This window comes from Rhincodon typus, chromosome 27 (assembly GCF_021869965.1).
Source record: "Rhincodon typus isolate 14 chromosome 27, sRhiTyp1.1, whole genome shotgun sequence".
Lineage (NCBI taxonomy): Eukaryota > Metazoa > Chordata > Chondrichthyes > Orectolobiformes > Rhincodontidae > Rhincodon > Rhincodon typus.
In genome coordinates, this window is record NC_063358.1 from 42,597,537 (window position 1) to 42,622,762 (window position 25,226).

The 25,226-nt window shown below is 41.1% G+C and overlaps 1 protein-coding gene across 7 annotated transcripts in view; it reads left to right on the forward strand.

The window, feature by feature from the left end:
- Positions 1–2,391: 2,391 nt before the first annotated feature.
- nfyc (nuclear transcription factor Y, gamma) overlaps positions 2,392–25,226 on the forward strand; it is a 99,678-nt gene continuing 76,843 nt past the window's right edge. For 4 of the 7 annotated variants that reach the window (XM_020530216.2, XM_048612986.1, XM_048612987.1 and 1 more), the window contains exons 1-2: positions 2,392–2,512; positions 14,936–15,001. The gene's annotated coding sequence lies outside the window, so the exon portion shown is untranslated. Of the gene's footprint in view, positions 2,513–9,453; positions 9,758–14,935; positions 15,002–25,226 lie in introns of those variants that run through there. The other 3 variants (XM_048612985.1, XM_020530218.2, XM_020530215.2) reach the window with 3 other exon arrangements.

Genomic DNA, 25,226 nt, shown 5'->3' on the forward strand with positions numbered 1-25,226 from the left:
GGGAAATGAGGAAGACCTTTTGAAGGCACACAAAAGGCATGGGTGAAAATTTATTATAATTACATTCTCACATTTGAAAACATATATTTACTTTTCTTCATCAGCTTTCCCACTGAATATCTGTCTAGCAGTAACTACAAGATTTAAGGTACAAAGCCCACCATCCTGAGCATTGGTTTAATGGTCCAAGGTGTGAAATAACAGCTCCTGCACCATGTGCAGGCTATGGAAAGTTGGAAGGTAATTGCTACCCTGGCATCTAGGGTCATTCTTTCCAGTCAATAATACATTGTTGTGCATCACAGACATTAATGGGATTGATTGCTGATGCTGTCTAATGTGGTCAAGTGTGTTTGGGACCAGGAATTATATTGACACAGAGGTTAATGCCTAAGGTTCACCCGTACCATGTGGCTGTACTGTCACCCTTTGAAAGGCCTCACATTGCTCAAACATGAAGCCCCCACATTCATAGAATGAAACTTACCCCACACGCTGGGGTGTTGCAACAGCCAAATATAGATCCATTGTGTTTTTGTTCTACGTAGCTTGATGGAAGAGAATAGCAGTTACGGCTTCAAACATGAGTCACAAGCTCAGCTTCTTACATGTGGTGAATCCTCAACTGTACACATTCCCTTCTTGGTAGCCCTCCCCATTGGAACATCTTCATATTCCTACCCAATTGTCTATCTGTCAATTGTCTATAACTTGTCAACTTTACTGTCTGAGGTCCAAGCATATAAAGTGAACATGCCAAGGATAGTAGGAGAAAATTAACTGCAGATGCTGGAATCTGTACTGAAAACAACAAATGCTAGAGATCACAGTGGTCAGACAGCATCCATGGAGAGACAGCAAGCTAACGTTTCGAGTCTGGATGACTCTTCATCAGAACTGAAGTGAAGGGGGCAGCATTTATGCTATAGTTGGGCTGCCTACCACCCCCCCATCAACAATAGCATAAATGCTGCCCCCTCCATACTTCACTTCAGCTCTGATAAAGAGTCATCCAGGCTTGAAAAGTTAGCTTGCACTCTCTCCATGGATGTTATTTGTCAGGTATGTTATTGCACTGGCCCCATTGAAGCAAGGGTGTTGCTGACTGTCAATGAACACCACACCCCCCGCATTACATTTTTCCCTTTATGCTCTATTGTCTCCCCTGTTATATGCTGAGTTGCTCCTCTTCACAATTATCTCCTCTGCATCCCCATCATATTGCTTCCAGTTCCCTAATTTCCTCTCTACAGCAGTAGTCCCTGATAACTCAAATTTGACTTTTAGTGGACAGACCCCCACGAGTGACTTTGGCCTTGCTCCTTGATTGATTTGACTGGGCAGCCAACTGATGACTGGCCAGACCTCTGACCGGTCTTTGTGTAACTCCCTGACCATGGCCGACTTCTTGAACTGTAAAACTATGGACTCCCTGACCCTGCCCACTTCAAGGAGCTGACTGACCATGCAGAAGTCCTTAGACTGATATCAGAAGCTGTCTTTGACTTACCGTGCCACACCCCTGACTGAAGGGCCTCTCCTTTGAATGAGGACTACTCCCATTAGACATTGAGAATTAGATCATTATCTGTGAACAAAGAATGTCAAGGGCTATAAGGAAAGTGCATATGAGTAGTGTTAGGCAAATCACTCATTCTGAAAGTAAGCACAGATAAGCTGGGTTGAATGGTCTCCTTCTACTCTTTTCAAATAAAACTTTTAAAAGTTGGACTGCACCAGGTGGGACACTGTAACAAAAAGAATAAAAATTAAACTGTCAACAGAAGTGCACAGGGCCTTATCAAAATTAAATCAAAACTTTGTTATCATGGGATGATAATGCAGCCCAACCCCTGAATTGGCCACTGATTCCTAAAGGCCTTTCTCTGCTGCAACAACTCTATGATTCCATGAAAGCAAGTACACGCTGGTGTTTACCAATGACTAATATTACGACCATTGATCTGCTCCATATATACACAAGCTGGCGTATTGTTTTCAATAGCACGGATATGGTGGGCTAAAGTGCCAGGTCCTGTGCTGTTTGTGCTGTTCAGTTTCAGATAACAATGTTTAAGAATTTAATGAGCAGTGGGAAGGACTGTAGCAGACTGCAGCTTAAAAACAGGGCGGTGAAGTGGGTTGATTAAATTTAATGCATGGAAATATGAAGTGACAAATTTTGTTGAAAAAAATTAGGGGCGGTAATCAGGTTAAATGGTACAATTTTAAACAATGGCCTCCCTTCTGTATGAGATTCCACCAAAACTGGTGCTGTGGTCAAAAACTCCCCTTAAGACACATTAATGTTTGGCCTGTAGAAATTCGAAGCGGCCCCTTTAAGAAGCGGGAGTTGGCGCCGAACTATCGCGAGATGTCCTGTCTGTCTCCTTGAAGCAACGCAGGAGCCATCTTGTTTCCGCGCGAGGGGGGAGGGGTAGCGAGCGGAGAAGGAGACGAGCCAAGCGGGCAGGCAGGTGCTAAGACAGAGTGGCACTCCACACGCTGCCGGGTGAGTGTAGGGTCTGTGTCGGGGGCGGTGGGGAGAAAGGGTAAGAAGCGGCTGCAGGTGGCTGCGTGGCGCTGCCGCTCGGGCGCCATCTTTTCACCGCCTCGCTGTGCCGCTGCTCTCATTGGTGGACACGGGTCAGAGGTTTGATTGGTCTGAGGGTTTCGGCCGCTATTGGTTCGCGGGCCCGGGCCCTGGGCCCTGGGCCTGGGGTGTGAGCCTTGAGCAGCCAGCCCACCCGCCTTACATCCATCCAGCCAGCCATCCTTGGGCTTCGGAGGAGGTGGGGGAAACGGGCCATTTCACAGAGTCGCCAGGCCGCCATTGAGTGAGAGCCCCCAACCTCCCGCCGGAACCCAACCTGCACCACAACGTTCCCCCCCCCCATCAACAACACCGGTATTGATTGACACCAGCCAGTGCCTGGATCAGAGAAAGTCCTTGCATTATTGGATGCTCATGAGCTGGTTCCTGGCTTACTAAATACGGATTGCAGGATGCAGTGGGCCAGAAGACTTATAAATGGGTCAGGATACAGGAGAAAGCTCACTGGATGTTCTGGGCTTGGCATGCAGTGTACATTAGCCTTCTTGGTGCACTGGGCCAGAGGGCTACAGTTCTTCGTTGTAAATCATGGTGTACTGTTTCTCAGCTGTTCATTGTCACCCATGGCTACTTGAGAAGAACATAAATAGACGTAGGAGATAGATCACCATGTGAACTGCTTATCCTGTTGCATCATTGTGTATGATCATGGCTGATCTTGAGTATCAAATCCACTATAGTATTTCCTCTCCATATCTTTTGAGATAGAATCGCTGGAATGTTAATCCAGAGACCCAGATAATATTCTGGGGACCTGAGTTTGAATCCCGCTATGGCAGATGGTGGAATTTGAATTCAGTAAAAGTATCTGGAATTAAGAATCTAATGATGACCATGAATCTGTTGCTGATTGTCGGAAAAACCCATCTGGTTCGCTAATGTCCTTTAGGGAAGGAAACTACTATCCTTACCTGGTCTGGCCTACATGTGACTCCAGACCCACAGCAATGTGGTTGACTCTGAACTGCCCTCTGGGCAATTAGGGCTGGGCAATAAATGCTGCCTAGCCAGCGATGCCCTCATCCTGTTAGTGAATAAAGAAATAAAAGTATATTGCTTTCAAACTGAACACTGCATTCAGTGGTATTGTGATTACTATTTCCCAATGGATCATTTAGTGGAAAGAAGTCATTATAGTTCCAGAGGACCATAGGGATGCTTTCTCATTAGAGTGAAAGACAACTGGCGGTGTTTAATGTGAGGGACACCATGCCTCAGGCGAGGGATGAGATTGTGAAGGATGGCCCTTCATGGTAACCTTGGAAATTAACTGCACTGGCTGAGAAGGAAGTTGGTTAGCTCAGTTGGCTGAATGGCTGGTTACCTTGCAGAGGGATGCCAACAGCATGTTTTATTGCCTCCATCATACGTCAGAAATGTGAATGTGCAATCATCAGCAAACAATGTTCAGCACCATTTGCCACTCCGTTACTGAAGCAGCCCATGTTCATATGCAAGATCTGGACAATATCCAGGCTTGGGCTGACAAGTGGCAAGTAACATTTGTGCCACACATTTGTGTGGTAATGACCATCTCCAATAAGAGACAATCTAACCACTGCCCTTTGACATTCGGTGGAGTTACCATCACCAAATCCTCCACTATCAATATCCTTAGGGTTGCCATTGACCAGAAACTCTACTGAACTTGACATATAAACATAGTGGCTACAAGAGCAGGTCAGAGGCTGGCAATATTGACGTGAGTAACTCTCCTGACTCCCCAAAGCCTGTCCATTGTCTACAAGGCACAAGTCAGGCATGTGATGTAATATTCCCCACTTACCTGGATGGGTACATTTCCAACAACACTCAAGAATCTTGACACCATCCAGGACAAAGCAGCCCACTGATTGGCACCACATCCACAAGGATCTACTCCCTCCATCACCAGCACTCAATAGCAGCAGTGTGCACTATCTACAAGATGCACTGCTGAAATTCACCAAAGATCCTTAGATGGCACCTTCCAAACCCACAACCATTTTCATCTCAAAGGACAAGGGCAGCAGATACATGGGAACACCACCATCTACAAAATTCCCTCCAAGCCACTCACCATCCTGACTTGGAAATATGTCACTGTTCTGTCATTGTCACTGGGTCAAAATCCTGGAATTCCTTTCCTAAGGATACTATGGGTCAACCCACAGCATGTGGACTGCAGTAGTTCAAGCAGGCAGCTCATCACCACCTTCTCAAGGGCAACTAGGGATGGACAATAATGTACTGGCCAGGCAGTGATGTCCATATCCCATGAGTGTATGAAAAAAATTACATTACTAATTAACTTTGCCTCATTACACAATGCTAAATATAAGTTAGCTTTGACCCTACTTAGTAACATAATGTATCGGTCCAGCAAACTGTCTTAAGAATATTCTTCCATCACATCTTGCCATAATACCATAAGATTCTAGACAACTTTTGCCAATTTAGTTATCGTCACCCATATGGAGATAAAGTCCCTCATAGTTAATACATTGCCTTTATTACAAACACCAATAATTTCTCATTTAATACTCTGACCTACTGATACAGGGGTCTATAAATGTCCCACCAATGCTTTTTGATTTCCACCTACACTGATTCTGCTTCATGATCTTCTCAAACAAGATACTTTCTCACTGATGTTCTTGTGTCATCCTTTACTTTCAATGCTACCCCTCTCCACTTGCTACTCTGGCTATCTCCAAAATATTGTGTATACTAGAATACTTACTTCCTGACATTGAACACCTTGCAACCATGTCTTTGAATTGGCGATTAAATGATCTCCCCCTATTTGTGCTACTAGTTCATCTATGGTATTGCAGATGCTTCATGCATTTAGACAAACAACTCTTAATTTCTTTTCTCTAACCTCTGTTCCTTGCAATTACCTTATTTGCTGATGTACAAGTTATGTTCAACTCTGTTCTCGGTCATCCTCACTTTGTCATTATTGCATCACTGCAATATTTATTGCTTTTCAGATTCTCCCAACACTCCACTCCCTCACCCCTCTACTGCTAGTTTAAAGCTCTATCCTCAGTTTTAGTTCTGTGACTCGCCAGAATACTGGTATTGTCCTGTTTTAAGTGGAGCATATCCCAACTGAAAAGCTCATCCATCCATGAATACTGATGTTGGCACCTCGTACATTGAAACCACCTTCTTCCCACACCTCTCCTTGAGCTGTACTTTGCATTCTTTGCTCAACCTGTGTTGATATAAATTGGCATGTTGCTCGGATAACATTGATTTGGGCCTTAACTGTACAAACTATCTTAGAAGTGCATTATTCCTGATTCTACCTACAATTCACACTTTAGAGAACAGTACGCACTCCCTGACCACACTGTCTCCTAACGGTACTATGTTCCTTTTCATTCATGCCCGCTTGAATGGCATTCTGTACCATAGTTTGTCCATTCATTCATCCTTCTCATTCTCATACTTTAAAAGTCAGGGGCTGATCCTCTTCCCTAGGTGACCTTACAGCTTACATGTGGAAAAGTTGTTTTCCATTGTGGGAGAGTCTAGGATAACGAAGCATAATCTTAGAATAAGGGGTTGCCCTTTTAAAATAGAGATAAGGAAAAATTTCTCCTCGGAGGATAGTGAATATGTGAAAAAGTTTATTTATTGACACGTGTATTCAACGCAGAGGGCTGTGGGGGCTTGATTGTTAAGTATATTCAAAACTTAGATAGACAGATTTTTAACTAATCAATTAATTATTAATTCACACACAACAATAGTAGTAGAAAGTTACTCTGTCCTAACTTGGAGACAAAGGAGTCGGCCACCAGAGGTTGAAAAGAAGTACAAGAAGGAGTGTATGTTGCCTTCTCAGCATCAAATTCCCATGTGAACCAAACTCTTAACTTTGCTGTCAGTCTATTACACACTCAGCCATAATATGCTTTCTGTGCATCCATTACTGTGCCAGTGCTGTGGACAATGGTTGGATTGGATACCGTCACAGGCACAGTTTATGGTTTTAAAAAATTACCCAAAGAACTGCAGATGCTGGAAATCGGAAAACAAAATCAGAAATTGCTGGGAAAACTCAGGTCTGGCAGTATCTGTGGAGAGAAAGCAGAGTTAACATTTCAGATCCAGTGACCCTTCTTCAGTTAAAATACTGCCAGACCTGCTGAGTTTTTCCAGCAGTTTGTGACTTTGTTTCAAAGTTTATGGTAACTTGGCATTATATACCATTGTGTCAAATTGGCTTTGTTCACAGCACACAAACTCTGAAGAGTCATGGGTTTAAGCTGTTCTCCAAGACTGTAATCTAGGTTGATACTCCTTGCTGTTTGTGGAACTTTGCAAAATGCAAATTATGGCTGTATTTGCTTATAAAATAACATTAACCACATTTAATAAGTATTTGGCATGAAAAGAGACGTGAATTGGTGGACAGCACTTTTGCTGTTTGCAAAAGTTGTGTGATCAACTCTTATTCCAAAGATATGAACACAAAATCCAGGCTGACACAGCAGCCTGGCAATGAAGGAGTACTGCACTGTCAGAGGTGTTGACTTTTTAAGAAGATATCCAAAGTTCTGTGTCCCTGCATTTGGATATGATTTCATGGTAATATTTCAAAGAAGCATGTGCAAGTTCTCCTAAGTGCCCTGACCAATATTTGTCCTCAAACAACCCCTATAACCTAATGTGTCATTCATCACATTGCTAGTTATGGATTTTATTGTGTCTACTTTCATCATAACAGCGCAACTGCACTTTGAAATTGACTGTAAAAGGTGCTGGAATTCGAAAGGTGCTATATCAATACATTTTTCAGTGCATGTTCTTTAGTAAGTGACATACAGGGTGCAGTGGGAAGTAATGGTCAAATATAGAATTGACTTACTCTCAAAGTGCAGGTGATGAGATTTGGAATACTGCAACCAAATAGGTATCAAGTTGTACATTCACTGATACTTCCTGCAGTAATTCTGATTCAACAAGTGATGCTTAACTATGAGATTAGTCAGTTCATCATATAGGTTTTTCTGGTATGTAGGTCAAATTCACTTTTATAAGATTCTCTAAGCTTTTATATTTGATGTAAGATAATGAGGCTCAACTGTTGGTGTTGTAAGTATAGGGGTCAGTGTTCGCATGAGTAACTGTTATATTGTCTGAATTATAATTTAGCTAATTAATGTAATTGCCAGATTGTTTTTCCAGTTAGATTCTGTGTGAATCAGTTTTGGATGTGAACAGCTTTGAATTGCGCTGCATTAGCCAGAAAAATGTATTTATCCCTTTGACATAGACTAGTTGATCCGAATAGCCTGTTTACATGTTGCATATCCAATGATATATTCCATTAGGCTGGGTTATTACGTTTATGGTGGTGACAAATAGAAACACTTTCCTTGAATATCATTGCATCAGTTTCTGCAACAAACTTCACTGCATATTTGCCCCAACTGGGACTACTAAGTAAAGGAGATTAACATTTGTTATTGTTCACTGTACTGGGTGCCTGCATTACTAAACATTGTTGCTTAGATTGAACTTGACTTAAGTACATTTCAGGATGTTATCCCTTCTGTCCTGCCACTAACTGATCTTGGAAGATCCTTGGGTGCTGCTGTACATTCCCTTGCCGTGTCTGATCCCCATTTCTGAAGAAGGGTCTCGACCCGAAACGTCAGCTTTTCTGCTGCTCTGATGCTGCTTGGCCTGCAGTGTTCATCCAGCTCTACACCGTGTTGTCTCTGATCCCCATGTTGTGCCTCTAGTTGCCTTATCTGATGCCATTGTTGCTAGGGCCTGTAATTTGTCTTTCCGATCCTATCTGTCGTTGCTATGTCAAATCCCTGTATTCTGCCTGTAGATGTTCTGTCAATCTGTGATTTTGTTTTGCCCTCTAGTTGGCCCTGCTGGTTCTGGTGTTTTGCTTGTAGTTGACCTGTCTGACCCTGGTGGTTAACTTGATTGTTACCGGATTAAGAATCTGCCCAAGAATGGAATTCTTTACGTTGGAAACAGAGAATGGGATCATTTTGGTCAAGATTTTTGTAGAAAAATGAGTTGCGTGTTGAAATCCATGCTTAAATATTCTCGAGAACATTTTTCTTGTTGATGCCACCTGTTACCTATGGCAGCTGCGTTTAGTTTTGCCAAAATTGCTTGAGTAATAGTAGCTTGAAGTGTCTGGTCTGGCTCAATCTTTTGGAGATTTCAGTAAGGGTAAATGGGGAAAGAGCCTTTAGGATGACGCGATCCCTTTGCAATGATTGATATAGCTGTTGGCCAATCGAGTGTTAGGCGGTGCTGGAATGGAATGTTTGCAACCCAGTTCTGACCAATCTGGGAGGGCGTGAGGCGGGATTTGTGTGATGAAGGAGAAAAGCGGTGGAAAGTTTGCAAAAAAAAAACCTCTTCGCTATGAAAGGGGAGAGAAACAAAGCGAGTTTACATGGTGCTGTTGGCAATGGAATCTACTCGTACTGCCAAAGAAAAATGTGCAAATACACAGGCTAATAAACAAACGATGTACTGATCGCTTAATTCCGAAAACCTGCTACAACCTTTTGTTCGCAGTATCCTACAATTGTATCGTGGTGTTCCTCCCGAATTAATGCTTGTGTTGAGTGTTTCCTTTGCCCATCCAGGCCTCTCGTATCTCCTCTGACCCCTATTCTGTCGGACAACCGAACCTGAAACCGGAAGTGTCAAATGGCCAGCTGATTGGCGTGCTGGTTGTCCAATCAGGATGCAACACCCCAGGGAAACGTGAGATGGCGTTCCAATGGCAGGCCGATGTGCTGGGGAGGCGGGTCTTGCACGAGTAGCAGGTTGGGCTGAGTTTCAGCCTTCACTTGCCGGGGGGGGGAAAGAAAAGGCTGCAGGTTTGTTGTAGTGAGTTTATCACTGAGACAGGGGTCAAGTGAAAGACAAAGAAAAATGGCGATTGCGTTCATTTACTGGCTTCAGAGCTGCAAGCTTTCTACTTTGCAGTGTGTCCTGTCTGCATTGCACTGCAGCTGCGTTTGGGGTTCGCTGCATTTGAGAAGGTTTTGATTGTTGGCCTCCTTGTTTTTTTGGAGCCTAGGAGTGTCTCCCAGTGCTCCTTTTCCTCTCCTTCCGGACCTGGAGAAGAACGAGTACATTCGTACCATGAAGCTGGATGTTGGGGTAAGTTTGAGATTTTTTTCAATCAAGATGAGTGAATGGCTGCATAAATACTGTGGTGGATTCGCAAGAATCTGGGTTTCCCTCTCAAAATTTAGACGAAATAAAATCTTTCTCGTACGACTGTTGTTCTAATATTTAGGCTGTGTCCTTCAGCTTTCTGCTTTACAAATCACAATCAAGTAATCGAAGGGCTTTGAGCAACCTTGAATTCCTCAAGGGCTAGTGAGTAGACAGTGGTTGTTAAAGGAAAGGCCATTCAGATGTTTGTTTTGTTCTACTTCTGGTGAGGAAAGATTGTAAAGTAGATTTTCTTTTCTTAACTACAATTGAACAATACCTAAGTTCAGTATGTGGAGTTTACGAAAATGTCCTACTTTTGGTTTCTTATTCCCAAAAAATAAAATCTGGATTTTTGTTTTAAGTCCTGTGTGTCGGTATTATTTTGGATTTGCAGTATACTAGAGTTGATATGGAGTGGATGTTCAAACTAGGCAGGATCAACAGACTTTACACAATATATCAAAACTTGATGACAGATTCAATCAAAGTTGTATGTGAACCAGACTGTTTAGAAATCCTGCTACTATCCTCAGGTGACAGACTACAAGACATTTAATAAAAGAGACTGTCATGGTTTTTGATGCTTTTTTCACCATGAACAATGACGTTTTAATTAGAAATCCTGGGGCTTCAGTTTATTGTTGTCATACAGTTTCGACCGTCTTATCGAGGACAAATGCTTGAAATTCAGTGATCTTTCCTCTGTTATATGGGCAACACATAATGCCTTGTAAAAGGAGAGGAACAGGCGAGTGCCCTGTCCAGTGCGTGTTTGACTTGAGAATTGTGAGTGAAGGTCACTGGAATGTTGGCTTGGAATAGCTCAGCCAGTCACTGCCTCTCAAACTAAGTATTGTAACACACCCACAAGAGCAATGGAAGAAGTAGTGACTAAAATGCTTTTACTTATTTTTTTCTAAAAGTCCATTAGGACTCATCTCTATACTGTTAGAATGGCGGTTTGCTTTGTTCTTGTTATGAAAGGATTGACAAAGTATGTCCGAAGTTGGCGTAGCTGGGCCTTGATCTGAAAGTAAGTGACCTTGAGATACAGTTGCTGTTGGCTGTTCAAGGGGTATGATTAATCCATTGGGTGGGAATGGGTGCAGGCTACAAAAGAATTTCGCTATACTTGCTAAATGTTTCATAAGTTTAGAGGGGTTTTCTACCTTGAATATAATTGCCTTCTGTACACTTTGTAATATGGATGCATGGTTGCAATTTATGAAAATAACTGATAAGGAGATTGATTTTATTATTGTAATATGCTGAAAACGTTTTTAAAGAAATTGAGGCCATCAAGGAACAACTGCAGGATTGTTGCGATTTCTTACAATACTAGCTGCTGCATGCACACTAAAGACGATGAGTTGACCTCATGTAATTTGCTTATGACAGATTTGGTTATAAGAACAAGTAGAGAGTCGAAAATATGTCAATTTATTGGGGTAATTGCTCGAAACTAGGACTTGAATGTAGTTTAAAATGTTCTTTGTAAGTTTTCCCTCATTTTTTTAAAAGATCGACAGTGCTCCAATATTACCATTATGAGATATATTACTTCTTTGGAACTGTCTACCTCTGAAGGCAGTAGAAGGAGGGTCACTGAATATTTTTAAGGTGGAAGTAAATAGATTTTTGTTGAGCAGTGAATTAAAGGTTGTTCAAGGTAAGTGGAACAGTGGAACTCAATGCAGATTAACCATGAAGATCTTATTGGTTGGCGGAACAAGCTTGATGGGTCAAATGGCCTCTTCCTGCTCCTGTCTCATATCTTGTCTTAATAAAAACCAAAAGAATTGCGGATGCTGTAAATCAGGAACAAAAGCAGAAGTTGCTGGAAAAGCTCAGCAGGTCTGGCAGCATGTGTGAAGGAAAAAACAGAGTTAATGTTCCTCAGAAGGGTCACTGGACCCGAAATGTTAACTCTGTTTTTTCCTTCATGGATGCTGCCAGACCTGCTGAGGTTTCCAGCAACTTCTGTTTTCATACGTTGTCTTACCTGTCTGAAACTTCATATTGTTCGGAATCACAGTAGCTATGTATAATTCACGTCAATGTGAATTAATTCTTTGGGAGACACTATGATGTGTACCTCATTGCCACTGTGCTGAATATATGTTAATCTTTAAGAATGGTGTCCCTCCAAAGTCCCAAGATTTACCTACTAAATACAGAGGAAGTGTTGCCTATATAGGACATTTGTTTCTTCCAGATTAGACAAGGGGACATTGATATCATAAGGTAACTAGGTTGTTGTGTCCAGTTGACGTTTGTTTTCGATCAGCTCCATCTACAAACTTTCTTAGAATGTTTCTTGGTCTGATCCATCTCCAGAAACAATTAATTGTCTCAAGTACATTTCAGCTGACCCTTCAGAGTCCCAGACTCTCAAAGCCTCTGAGTTAGTGTTCTGCAGTTTTTCTTCAACTTTCACATGATTCTGTTGCATTGTTGTTGGTTCCACATAATGTCCTCATTATTTACATTGCAACACCCACCATTTTAACAGAATGTCAGAATATACCTGTGCATGAAATTCTTACATTACCAGGATAAGTTTGTTGCTAAATGCAATATAAAAATATTATCATGTAAGTAGCAACCACATATCTGGAGGTATGCGGAGCTATAATGTAGTAATCAAAGATAGCATTTTATTCTGGGAAATGCCGGCACTGTCCAAAACCCTCCCACGGCATAGCTGTTTATATTGCTGCCATTCTGATATTGGTGATTCTGATTGGCCCAGGTTTTGTTTCAGTGGTAGGGTGTAGGGAGGAGGGGTGGAAAGGAGGATATTCACTGAATTCCTTCATCGTGATGCCTGCATTACTAACCTTACTGTTTGAAACTGTCAACGTTCTGTGAGATGGGAAGAGTATTACCCAAAAGGCCCCAGGTCTTTGATTACTCTGTAACAAATTAAACTGCAGTTAGATTTTGTATTGGTCAAGAGTGGTTAATTCATTTACTGAGAACAGGCTACAATTGACTAAGATTCAAATAATCTCACCGCTCATGCTTAGCTCTTATTGTCAAAGTTAATGTAACAATGTTAATGCTTCAGGTGCAAGTAGATAGTCAGTGTCCAAGTTTTTGCTTTTTGACATGGACAACTACTTAAAAGGTGACCAAGGGATACTGTGCCTTATAATTCTCTCTGTGGTAGGAGAGCAGTGTGTTTACAGAAGTTTCTCGTTCACAGTGACCATGAAACTTCACAGTATCTTCTCTCTAATTGGGCTCATGCATCAAATGGTTAGCAAATCATGAAAGCAAAATAATTAGAGGAGATAAATTTACAGACAGGAGAGGAAGCACCAGTTGTTCAGAACCTTTTGAGCAAACCAAAATAATTGTCATTTTAGTGCAGTACTTTGGGGACAGAAACACATAAGATGCATACTGCTTTATGATATTTTATCGTTGTTATAAATGTTTACATTTGTGTTTCTTTCAGGTTCACATACTTATGGTTAGCATTCTGACATTTTATAAACAAAATTCCAGTATACAGAAATGCCTTGGTTGCATGCATTCTGGACTACCGAGGCTATGGTATAATTCCAGATGGTGATAGTAAGTCCCAATTCCTAGAGTGATCCGTATTCTACGTCGTTTGTGACAAATTCATCTGTCTGTTTTTAGTCAGACATTGGGTGTCTTCCTGTCTCAGCAATTAAAATAGACCCATTTCCTCAAATGCCAAATTGCTTTGTTTCTCATTATTACAAGCTAATTGGTGTTTTGGAAAGCAGAGAAGAGCTTTGCCAATTGCTGTTTGTTGACTGCTTTGCATGATCTTCCAGGGTTACAGCCAAAACCAGTGTACACTACCTCCCAGCAGTACTACAGTATTGTGTACATAGAAATGTTGTATCATCAAATATTGTGAATACATATACATAGTTGTTGTGGCCAACAGTAGGATGTGCTGTTGAGATTTCGTTTTTAATGTATGTCGTTGATCTCGCTCTCGCTCTCTTCCCCCCCAACAATCCCTTCAACACCGGCCACTGCACCCTTTCTATAAGAGTACTTGTTTTAATTGCCGGTTACACTAAGCATAGGGAGTAAGAATAACAGATATTACTGAATGACCAGTTACCTCTTGGAACGTACTGAAAAAATGTTTAAGTTTGTCTGAGAACTCGCAATTAAAACTCTAATCGGTTGTAGTCGTGATTCAATATCTGACATTAAAATTACGATCATGGGAACAGGATATCACGTTACAAATGTTTCCTTAACATAATTAACAGTAGTTTGCATCTAAATCATGAAGTTTAGGGTCAAGCCTCACTTGTCCAAAAACTGGGCTAACTACTACAGTGTAGTATTGCCAAGAGTTTCATGCTTTAGATGTGATGTTAAAAGCAGAATATTGATTCAGTGATGTTGTATTAAAAGATGTGCAGTCTGAAGAAGAGCAACATCTTGCTTAACACTGCTCCTCCAGTTTAGTTATTTATTTTATTGTTGTTTGTGAATTGTGTTGTGCACAAAATGGCAACTGCATTTGCCCTCATAAGTGACCAAAGCCTCCAATTAATGCAGCATATGTCAACGAAGTTGGAGTATTTAAGATAAAGAAACTATGTTTAAATGCAAGGTTTCTCTGAACTGATTAGCTGTAGGGCTTGCAGCAAAATTCCTATGAGTTTCAAATGGCCTGATCCCTTATTGAAGAATCTACAAACTCACAGCACAGTACTACTCATAAAATTAGTTCTAAATTAGACAACTTGGAAGAAGTATGGAATGACTGTTGCAGTACAGTAGGAATTGAAGTACGCAGGGGAACCTTATCCTTTGTCTGACCTAAGAGTACTTGACTAGATAGAAAACTGTGCTGTCTATGCATATAAACTAACATATGCTGTTCTTGACCTTGACAATAAGTTTGAGTGCAAAATATTCAGTGTATGTAATGGGAACCTGTTAATTTATAATCCCATATTGAAAGTTGCAGTTACTTTGAATGTCGCAAGACTGGAAAATTTGACTTGCTAAACAAGCTTCTTGCTACAGCTGAAATGTCAAAGTATCTTGATAATCTACAGGTGTCAGCATATTTATACTTCTGTTTCCAATACAGCCTTTTCTCTTTTACAGCTTTCTTGTGTTGGACTCATTCTAGGTTGTTGCTGTCCCATTGATCAGCCTGTCATCTGAATCAAGGTATATTATATTTCTCTTCAAAGGAAAGATTTTCTTTTTTAATGTGCAAATAAAGCACAAAATTAAACGTTTATGGTTAAGCACCATACAACTCTTAAAACTTTTGCCCCGCCCAGGAGTGCTATAACCATCCAAGTAAAACAGCATAGCAGAAACCCTGTCAGGCACGTGAAGTCATTCAGTGTATAGTACAATTCAAAACTTTTCAGGTATTGATGCATCCTTTGTTTATATGCAGCAAGACCTGGAGAACATTCAGGTTTTGGCAGATAAGTGACAAGTAACAGTCATATCACACAGGTGCCAGACAATGATCATCTTTGACAAAAGAAAATCTAGTTATCTGCCCATGCAATTCAATGGCATTATCAACACTGAATCACCCATGACCGATGTCCAGTCGACGATAATTAACCAGAAGTTTAACTCTGCCAGCCACATTAATACTCGGGCTACAAGAGAAGTCATGGGCTGGGAATTCTGCAGTGAGTAACTCTTTCTAAGTGCCCTCAGCCTGTGAACTGCAAGGCAGAAATCTGGAGCTTAATGAAAGACTCTCCACTTGCCTAGGTGACTACAGCTCCAACAACACTCAATTATGATATCAGCCGAAACAAAGCAGCTTTCTCGATTGACACTTCACTCAACCGCTTTTAAATTTTCACTCCATTCCTCACTGCTGCACAGTGTGTACCATTTACAAGATGCATTTCAACAATCTGCCATTGATAGCATCTTCCAAACCCGTGACCTCTAGCAGCAAGGAGGCCATGCCCATAATCGGCATGGGAACACGACCACCTGCAAATTCCCCTCCAGGTCACACACACATCCTGACATAGAACTACACAACATCACTTTTATTTATCATTGCTGGGAATAAAACCTGCAGTGCCCTCCCTAACAACTGTATGTATAGTGGCACCACAAACCCACTCAATGAATCATAGAATGGTTCCAACACATGAGGCCACCAAGTGGGCTTTTGAATCCGTGTCAGTTTTCTATAAAGCAAGCCCAACCAGTCCCATTTCTGCTGCCTGGTACCTGTGGCTTCTGGCTCCTTCTATGAAATGATTGTTCATAGTCTAGCATCTGCATTGATACAATGAGGCAGATGAACCAAGGGGAGAACGCGTGCAAAGTAGCAAGGATAAGAGGAAGAAAAGTGTAACTATCCTAGTATTTCATAAGTACCAGCTATATATAATGAACTTTCTGATTTTGGTTTACCAGCAGTATTTCTACAATGGTTAGTAAGTGAAGGATATGAATGTGAAAGTCAGGTGAGGTTTGATTATGACATTGTCTTTATTGAGTAGAAATTTACTAACAAAATACTCAGGAGGATCCAGATGTTTCTGTCCCCTTCTGTTTTCTTGCTATCTCACTATGCTATTTCTGGCTTTGACACCTTGCTCAGACTTCTATGTAATTCTCTTGCAGATCTAATATTCTATGATTCTATGATGGTTGTGCGTACCATCTTTTGTTTTATAGCAATCCTCCTAATGTGCTCATAGTACAGTTGTTCAAAACAAGTAGAATGTCTTCCTACAGCAACTGTTTCCGTGCTGCATCTTAACATTTCCTGTCTAAGTGAGTTGCAATTTATCCAAAGTAGCTATTTGTCTGCAACATAATCCCAGAGTTTGTGCCTTCAAATTGCTTCATGTCTGAAACTCCTGTTTTTGTAACCTTCTGAGTGCACAACAATTGTAGGTGGTACAATGGGAGCAGTACCACTTTGCCTCAATACCCTGCATATCTGTACAGCACACTGTGGAATCTATGCTGTTACCTTGAGGAAAGTTACAAGATGAACTGTTCTCATTAAGAGCGGTTGACAAATTTGCTTTGTTTGAACCTTACCTGATCCAATATTGCTAAGCATTTGGAAGGTATACAACTCGCCACTGCACATTCAGATGTCATACTGATATCACAGTCAGTTATTCATCTCTGCAAACCTTCAGGAAATGGTGATCTACACAGAAACATTGGAATGAGAAGCAGGAGTATGCCATTCAGTCCATCAAACCTGTTCTGCCATTCAGTATGATCGTGGTCTGATCCTCTATATCAATGCTATATTCCTGCTTTCTCCACATACTCCATGATGTCTTTAAAATCTAAAAGTGTATCTATCTCTTTCTTGAATATAGTCAGTGACGTAGCTTCCACAGCCTTCTGTGTTAGAAAATTCCACAGTTCACTACCCTTGTGAGTGAAGATTTTTCTTCCCTCATCTCAGTCCTAAATGGTCTTCCCTGGCTCTAGCCTCCCCAGCCAGAGAAAGCATCTTCCATGTGTCTAGTCTTTCCAGCTCTGCTAAAATTTCAGAAGTTTTAATGTGACCCCATCTCAACCTTCTAAACTTGAATGAATTACACGCCCAGTCAAACAATTCTCTTTTCATAGCGCAATCCTGCCATCCCTGATATCAACCTAATGAATCTACACTGCACTCCTTGTATGGCAACTATTCTTTCTTATGTCGTAAGCAGCATTCCCTTTGATCTTCTTTCTGGCTGCCTGGTCCTCCAAGATACGTGCACACAGTGACTTACGGAACCAGAAGTCAATGCCATGTGCTGATACCAATCACAGCGCTGAGAATGTACATTGCTACCCACTTTAGTTGGTAGGGAGAACAAACAACATACAGTACTTCAGGTCTCACCAAAGCCCTGTGTAACTGCAATAAAGCATCCTTACTTCTAAACTCAAATCCTCTTGCAATGAAGGCCAATGTACCATTTGCCTCCCTAATTGTAGCACTATATTCTGCATTCTGTTCTATTACCCTGATGTACTTACATAAAGTATAATTTGTCTGGTTAGAATGCAATACAATACTTTTCACTGTATCTTGATACATGTGACAATAATAAGTAAATTAAATAAACCTTGGTTAAAAAGTGGGCAGCACAGTGGCTCAGTGGTTAGCACTGCTGCCTCACAGTGCCAGGTACCAAGGTTCAATTCCACCCTCAGGCAATTATCTGTGTGGAGCTTGCACTTTCTCCTTGCCTCCAGGTGCTCTGGTTTCCTCCTAAAATCCAAAGATGTGCAGGGTAGGTGGATTGGCTGTGCTAAATTGCCCATAATGTCCAGGGATATGTATGTTAGGTGGATTAGACATGGAAAATCCAGTGTTGCAGGATACGGTAGGGGGTGAATCTGGGTGGGATGCTCTTCGGAGAGTGGGTGCGAACTTATTGGGCTAAATGGCCTGTTTTCACACAGTGGGAATCTGTTCAATAAATCAAATCAAATAGTTGCACCTGGCTGCCTACTTTCCTTAACTGGTATACAGGACACCCAAATCCTCTTGTATATTCACATTTCCTGATATTATCACTCTTCTTTTTTCACACTGAAGTATATGACTTCAGGTTAGCCACATTCGTACACCATATAGCAGGTGTTTGCCCACTCAGCTGGTTTAAATCATCTTAAAGCCTCTATATATCCCAGAAAACTTGGAACTGTTGCATTTGGTTCCCTCATACAGGTCACCTAAATGTGAGGTTTTATGTCACTTTTTCTGAGCTGCCACGTTAATTCTGCTATTTCCCCACAGATGCTGCCAGACCTTTTGAATTTCTCAGCAATTTGTGTTTCATTTTTGTTTCAGATCTCCAGCATTATTTTATTTTACTCAGATATGTATATTGTGGACATGTTTTCATCTGTTTCAACTGGAAAACACAATCCAGTGTAAGACTAGGTAAACCTGACAACTCATTCGCATCGCAACTAAAACAACCTTTGCATTTTAAAACAACCTCTGACAGTCAGCATGCAAATCTTGATGAAGGTAAAAGAAATCTGCTGAAACCCATAGTGTGTTAAACGTATACAGAGTGGCAGCAGTTCTCAGAATTAAGTATCAGTCAATTGTCATAAGGAACTGTTGCTTTAAATGTCCTAGTGTGATATAATGCTACCAGAATATAATTACACCTTCACGCTTCAAACAATTGTATTTTGCATAACCTAAAATTAGAATTTCTCCTAAACTTTCATTTCTTAACATTTTTAACAAGATATAGTTTGCACTTTTTAAAATACTGAGTTATATACAATCCTGTTGGGCTCCAAACATCTTCCTGTAGCACAACACTGTCTTATTCCTGAAGAACTTTGGTAAGTCTTGCTAAGTCTTGCACTGACTGGATATGAGAACAAGAGCTGGCCATTCAGCCAGTAGTGCCTGCTATGTCATTTAGTAAGAATGTGGCTGACCTTTTACATCAACAACTCTACTTTCTCATAACGTCTTCATTCCCTTAGTGCCCAAGAATTAGCCAATCTCTGTCTTGTATGTATCACCAGAGACCTTTAGAGTGGAGAATGCTAAAGATGCACAATACTGAATGAAGACATTTCTCCTCAACTAAATTTTAAATGGACAAGTTCTTATCCTGAAACTATGACCTTTTAATTTTCAATTCTCCAGATAGGGAAACATGCTGTATTTACCTGTCATGTCAATCTCTCTAAGAATTTGCTTAATTAGAATTTCACATCTCATTCTTCTAAAACTACTTGATCTCTCCTCATTGGACAACATCTTTGTTCCAGAAATCAATCTTGTGAATCTTCTTTACAGCTTCTGTAAGACAACTCTATTTTTACATGGGCAAAAATCAAATCTGTACAGTTTAATCAAAGCTGTAAACAGTTGCACCCAGACTTCCTTACTCTTATACTGTTTCCTCTTTGCAATGTACGATGACATACAATTTGCCTTCATAATTGCTTATCATATCTGCATGTTAATTACTTGTATTTAAATAGCACCTTCAATATAATAAAACATCCCAAGGAGATTAAGAGGCATTTTCAAACAAGATGTGATACCAAGCCTTAAAAACTGTCTTTGACAAAAGCACAATATGCAGATTCTGGAAATCTGAAATAAAAACAATATGGTGTCAGGAATACTCAGCAGGTCAGTCGGCTTCTGCGGAGAGAAGGTCAGAGTTAACATTTCAAGTAAATGACCTTTTGTTCTCATGAAAGGTGATTGATCTGAAGCATTGATTCTAATTCTGTCTCCACAGATGGTGCCTGACCTGAATCTTTTCAGAATTTTCTGTCTACAGTTAAGGAGATAATAGATCAGATGACTAATAGCTTTGTCGAAGAGATAGATTTAAAGGACTGTCTTAGAGGTGGAGAATGAATTAGAAAGGTGAAGAAATTTAGGCAAGGAACTGAAACAGGTAATGTAGCGATCAAAATAGGCAATCTTAGAACAAACGCACGGAATTCTGAAGATGAGTCATACCATACTCAATGTTAACTATGTTCCTCTCCCCATAGATACTGCCAGACATGCTGAGTTTCTCCAGTGTTCTGTTTGTTTCAGATTTTGAGCATCTGTGCTTTTATACGAGTCTTGGAGGCAGCCAGACGTATGTTTTAAAATTCATTTTGGTCAAACCTTGAATTTGTGAACAGTATGGTTACAGGCTAACAGTTGGCAGGAAGAGATGGGAACAGAGATAGTACGAACTGCAGATGCTGGAGTCAAAGATAACAGTGTGGAGCTGGAGGAACACAGCAGGCCAGGCAGCATCAGAGGGGCAGGAAAGTTGACGTTTTGGGTCAGGACCCTTCTTCAGAAAACTGGTTTTGAGCCAAGAATCAAAGGCAGTATCTTCAGTTTTTGCTGTATTTAATCTGAGGAAATCTATGCTCAAACTGTCCTCAATGTCAGTTAAGTAGCTTGCAATATAGGGACAGCACAAGCATTGAAAGAGGTGATGGTGCGTTAGAGCTGGCTGGGTGTTATTGGCTTGTGTATAGAAACCAGTCGGCAAATATTGCAGAGGAACACAGAAAATAGCAACATTTTACAGTTCTATTCTGCTCCTTCATTCAATTTTGTCATGATTGATCGTCCACCTCAACCCTGTTCCCTCTACCTCCCGTGTGCTTTGATCCCTTTAGTCCTAAAAACTGTATCTAACCCTTTGTTGAAAACATTCAATGCATTGACCTCAACCTTTCTTTTTGTGGCAGAGATTTCCAGGGTCTCACCACTCCTTACTGTTTTAGATCGTTAATAAATAAAAAGGATTTAGCCCACGATGTGTGGCCATAACAAAATAATGATTAATGGTCAACAGAAACTTATTTAGGGTGAATGGAAACTTAGTAAATCAAAATAATGGTCAGGGTGATGATGTGGTGCCCACCAGTTTCTAAAGGTCCGTATCGTGCTAGTGAACACAGTGTGCTCCTTTTTGAGCGTGGACAGAACTGCAAAACAGGAACTCACTATTCTCTGGGTGAAGAATTTCTCCTCATCTCCGTCCTAACCAGCATCCTTAAACTGTGTCGCCCGGTTCTGTGACCCCTCAGTTGTTGGAAACATCCTTCCTGTGTTCACCCTATCTACCCCCTTTAGAATTTTATGGGTTTCTTTGAGGTCTCTTTATATTCTTCTAAACACCAGTTAATATAGTCCTAACCGACCCAGTCTGTCTTCATATGTTGGTCCTGGCTTCCTAGGAATTAGTTTGATAAACCTTTGTTGCATTCCCTCCACAGCAAGAACATCCTTCCTTGGATAAGTAGAACAAAACTGCACATAATAATCCAGGTGTGGTCTCACCAAGGCCCAATACAATTACAAAACATCCCTGCTCCAGAACTTGAATCCTCTCTCTCAATGAAGGCCAAAATACCATTTGTTGCAACTGCTTGATTACTTTCAGTGACTGGTGTAAATGGGCACCCAGGTTTTGTTGCACCTTTCCCAATCTATCACCATTCAGATAATCTGCCTTCTTGTTTTTGCAAACAAAGTTCGGTCATCTAAATCATATATTGTGAATAACGGAGGTCCAAGTACAGATCTTTGTGGTACCATCTCCACTCACGTACACTTTAATTTGATATGCTAATCTTTAATGTGGAGCTTTATTGAAAGCCTTCTGAAAGTCCAAGTAAACCACATGCACTGGTTTCCTCTTATCCCCCTTAGTTACATCCTCAATTTTTCAGTACACCTTTTAAGCATGATTTCCCCTTTGTAAATCCATGCTGACTCTATCTGATCCTGTCGCTGTTTTCCAAGTGCTCTTCTGTTCAATATGTTACAATGGACTCTAGCATTTTTCTCACCACCGATGTCAGGCTAACCAGTCTATAATTCCCTGTTTTCTCTCTACGTTTTCGAATAGTGGGGTTAGATTGACTACCTTCCATTCCATAGGGATCATTCTGGAATCGTGGAAGATAACTTCCAGTGCACCCAATATTTCTAAGAGCCACTTCCTTAAATACTCTTGGATGTAGACCATCAAGCCCTAGGGATTTACTCCCTGTAATCGCATAAATTTCCCAAGAATATTTCCCTACTAATTCTGATTTGTTCAGTTGTTCTCTAGACCCTATGCTCGCCCCTCTCTAGACACTATGTTCCCCAACATTTTTGGGATGTTCTCTGTGTTCTCCTTTGTGAAGACAGACTGAAGTATGTATTTAATTGGCCTGTCATGTATTTGTTCCTCAACTTTTCTGTTTCTGACTGTTAAAGGACCTACATTTGTCTTCACTACACTTATTCTTTTTACATATCTACAAAAGCTTTAACAAGCAGTCTGTATGTTCCCTGCAAACTTATTCTCAAACTCTCTTTTTTTTTCTCCCCTTTCAGTCAATCCTTTTTTCCTCCCTTGCTGAAATGTAAGCCATTTCCAATTCTTAGGTCTACTGCTTTGGCCAATTTTTATGTCCCTTCCTTGGATCTAATGCTATCCCTGAATTCCTTTGCTAATCTTGGTCGGGTCACCTTTCCTGTTTTATTTTTGTGCCAGATGGGAATGAACAATTGTTACAATTCATTCATGCGCTTTTTAAACCTTTACCATTGCCCATCCACTGAGATCCCTTTTAAGTAATGTTCCCCAATTTATCATAGCCAGCTTGCACTGATACCATTATAGTTGCCATGGGACAACGTGTAAATTAGAAATAGAAGGGGGCCTCTTATTTGGTGAACAATAGAAATGACTGTAGAAATATGAAGGTAAGCTAATGATGGTGTTTTCTTGGATACAATTAGATAGTAAAAGTGGAACCAGATGAGTGCAGTCCCACCCAGTTGAAATACAGAGCAGTATTAAAGAAGGGTGATGTGAACAGCTGTGTTGGAAGCTACAGATCTATGTTGAACTTCTGTCACAATTTCATTAGATGTCATTTGTGACTTTGATAAAGATTATTTCAGTAATGTAGCAGAGTTAAAAACCTGATCAGAATGTGTTAAACATGGAGTTCCAGGAAAGATGGGCACAAATTGGCAAGGTGACAGAATGCTCCAAGGAGCTTTGGAGTGGGAGGTTTTGGAGAATGGACAAGAGTTAACAAGGATGAAGGGGGTCAGGGGTTATTTTCTTTCAGGAGTGAGTGATGATGGCACATTTGATTCTAGTTAAGAGGCCTGTCTCAATGCTACCATCACTCATTGCACCATCAGCAAACTCCAGTATATTTCTTCTTAAACACAATTTTTCTCCTGTTAACGGTTGTCATTTATCTAATGTTGTGACTTCTCAATTGCCTTCTGACCACTTCTTTAGAAACTTCCAGAAACTGAACTAGCCATATGATTAGTGTGGCTACAACGGCAGGTCAGAAGCTAGGAATAATGCAGTGAGTAAATTGCCGCTTGACTCCCCCTGTCCATGGCCTACAAAACACGTCAGTAACGTAATGGAATGCTCCCCACTTGCCTAGAAGATTGCAGTTCCAACAACACTAAAGAATCTTCACAGTACTCAGGACAAAGCAACTTGCTGGATTGCACCACATCCACTACCAACACACTGTGTCAGTAGTGTGTATCCTCAAGATGGATTGCAGCATCTTACCAAGACTCCTTAAAGAGCACCTTTCAAACTCACGACCATTGCCATCTAGAAGGACAAGGGTGCCCGGAAACACTGCCACTTGCAAGTTCCCTGCCAGCTACTCACCATTCATACCCTAACCCTATTGTTCTTTCACCTTGCTGGGACAAATCCTGGAACTCCGCTCCCTAATAGTATTGTCGGTCAACCACAGGACTACAGTGATTCAAGTTGGAAGCTTCCCGGGTATCTGCTGCTGTTATCCTTCGCAAATGGATATTTGTAGATGTGGTGCAGATGAGCAGGCTGCTTTGTCCTGGGTGCTGTAAAGATTCTTGGGTGGTCGTTGGAAGTGCAATCATCTCCAGGGCAATTAGGGATGAGCCTGAATAAATTTTACTTGCAGAATGTTCCAAAACACAGCTGTCCATCTGGAAAATACCAACTAATCTTTGTACTTCACCATTTTCTGCATTCTGCTCACTGGTCCAGACTGAAAGTTGTGTGTTTTTCCAAGTCAAGTTCAGTTATTCTGAAGTTCAGTGGTGTTTTCTTAGATGTATTTGCATTTGGTTTAATGTAAATAGTTTTGGGAAAAATAAATGCTTGTTTCTACAAAGTTATTACTCTTGAAAGTATTTAATTACCCTGTATTCAGTTGGGTAAGCTCAGTTCTTCATGTGATAGTTTTGAGTATAAAGTGTCAATAAATGAATAACTGGGGAAGTTCCAAGTTCTAAAATGCAATGGATTTCTATTTAAAGTCGCCAAAATCAAAGCGTTAGTGTTTTTGTACACTCGATTACCCAGAGGACCGATGGAACCTGTCCACTCTTGCACATTCTCCTACGTGGCACTTCAGCCCAGATTTATCTTATTGAATAACCTGCACCACATTTACATAAAGAGTAGTCAATTGAGTTCCTCGAGTCTGCTCCACCACTTAAAATGATCCTGGTTGATCTCAACTCGCCCTCAACGCCACTTGCCTGTCTGCTCCCCATAACCTTTCAACCCATTACTAATTAAAAATTGCCTATCTCCTCACATCTATAGCTGCAGTTGCTGACACTAGCACATGTGCTGTCTGAGCATCTTCAAGATGAGCTTGCGCATGCAGATAGTTCCGGGGGACGCAGTCCAGGAGAGGGAGAGATCAGGAGGATGGGGGTTTCAGGACCCAGTTGGGAATCAGAAGTTGAGTTGTGGCGGGGGAGAAAGCCGGGTGAAGGGGTGGCTGCTTCTGGGCCTTCTTCCCTCCTCACTCCAGGGGATCCTTCCCTGGGCCCCATTCTGCATCTGGTATGCCACTGCTGAACTGCATTTCAAAGTCACGCTCACTTCCCAGAGCA